Raw genomic sequence first — 2460 nt, 5'->3', positions numbered from 1 at the left:
TAGTTAAGGGAACGTTGACGGGGGCAGTAATCAACAACAAATGGTGGTTCGCCCTTAAAAGGGCGATTAGAATAGAATCGATAAGGTTTAGCAAAGGACTAGCAGTAGAACGAAACAGAATAGAGACAGAGCTAGTCAAGATATATATATATATATATATATATATATATATATATATATATATATATATATATATATATATATATATATATATATATATATATATATATATATATATATATATATATATATATATATATATATATATATATATATATATATATATATATATATATATATATATATATATATATATATATATATATATATATATATATATATAGATGCAGAATTGGCGGTGTGGTAAGAAGCTTGCTTACCAACTCCATGGTTCCAGTTTCATTTCCACAGCATGGCACCTTGGGCAAATGTCTTCTACTAGAGCCTCGGGTTGTCCAAAGCCTTGTGAGTGGATTTGATAGGCGAGAACTGGAAGAACCAAGTCGAATATATATATATATATATATATATATCTTTATCTTATGATATTTACTTTGTATTATATTATACTCATTTATTGTGCTTTTAATTATTAATTTTTCTATATGTGATAGTGGATTTTCATCGATGAGTTCTTGAAACTTGGTTCTTTTCCCTAAAACTATATATTTTTTATATATTATAATCTATAAAGCTCAATCTAATTTTAATTTTTTATAAATTGATTTTAATTGAGTTTTTACCTGTAATTTTGGATTTTGTCCCTAATATTATTATTATTATTATTATTATTATTTATATATATATATATATATATATATATATATATATATATATAGAGAGAGAGAGAGAGAGAGAGAGAGAGAAATAAGATTAGTTTATTTCTGTTTCCGTCTACAAAATCCACTCAGAAGGCATTGGTCGGCCTTGGGCTATAGCAGCAGATACTTGCCTAAGATATCATGCATTAACTGAACCTGGAACCACACAACAACGCTTTCGACTCGTCGGTTCGATTTCTAGAGAGACAAACAGACTCTTCTTCATTCAACAGGTTAGTTACCTGCGTTAAGAGTTCTAGCCACAAGCAGCAGCGCCCTTTACCTCGAAGGAGGGCCACCACTCCTTGTCAAAGTGGAAAATAGATAAGAGATTGTCAAATCAATAAAAGAAAGACGGGAAAGGTTTTTTTTTTGTGGGGGGGGGGGGGACTGACAAGTAATAAAAAAAAATTGAGTGAAGAAAGAAACAAAACATAAATAAAACATAAGACACACACACGAAAAAAATAATAAAATAAAGAAAACTTACTGCAACAACACAATGGTTGCCAATGTCGTGGACGGGGAATATTGTTAGCGTTGCTGATGCAACCGTTTATAAAGCGAACGAATGTTATTGTTGTTTTTACAATTTACGAAGATGTTGTTGTTGTTAGTGTAGCTTCGAAATAATATTACAAGTAGGGTGACACATGCCAAAGTTAGTTTACCTGGCTGTCGTTGATAGCTGGACACTTCGATAGCTCCTGGTCAATATATATATATATATATACATACTTATATATATATGTATAATATATATGTATATGTATAATAATTTAACATCTAGTTTATATATATATATATATATATATATATATATATATATATATATATATATATATATATATACTTATACATAAATAAAAATATATACATATATATATACTTATACATAAATAAAAAATATATACATATATAAACACACATGTGTGTATATAGACGTGCATATATGTACACGTATGTATATATCTACTTATATGTGTAAGTGCATAAATGTGCGTGTGTGTATATATATGTATGTCCACATATGTATATATATGTGTACATACATTCATACACACATTATAGCAATGTAAGGCTGTTTATTTATCTATCTATCTATCTATCTATCTCACAGCCTTGTGAGTGGATTTGGTAGACGGAAACTGAAAGAAGCCCGTTGCATTATATATATATATATATGTGTGTGTGTTGGTATTCCGTCGCTTACGATGTCGAGGGTTCCAGTTGATCCGATCAACGGAACAGCCTGTTCGTGAAATTAACGTGAAAGTGGCTGAGCACTCCACAGACACGTGTACCTTTAACGTAGTTCTCGGGGAGATTCAGCGTGACACAGAATGTGACAAGGCTGACCCCTTTGAATTACAGGCGCAACAGAAACAGGAAGTAAGAGTGAGAGAAAGTTGTGGTGAAAGAGTACAGCAGGGTTCGCCACCATCCCCTGCCGGAGCCTCGTGGAGCTTTTAGGTGTTTTCGCTCAATAAACACTCACAACGCCCGGTCTGGGAATCGAAACCGCGATCCTATGACCGCGAGTTCGCTGCCCTAACCACTGGGCCATTGCGCCTCCACACATACATACATACATACATACATACATACATAAATGAATAAATATATACCTACATACACA

The sequence above is a fragment of the Octopus bimaculoides genome, chromosome 28, assembly GCF_046866305.1.
Source record: "Octopus bimaculoides isolate indiv1 chromosome 28, ASM4686630v1, whole genome shotgun sequence".
Taxonomy (NCBI): Eukaryota; Metazoa; Mollusca; class Cephalopoda; order Octopoda; family Octopodidae; genus Octopus; species Octopus bimaculoides.
The sequence above is the reverse complement of the archived record's forward strand: the minus strand, read 5'-3'. Positions refer to the sequence as shown.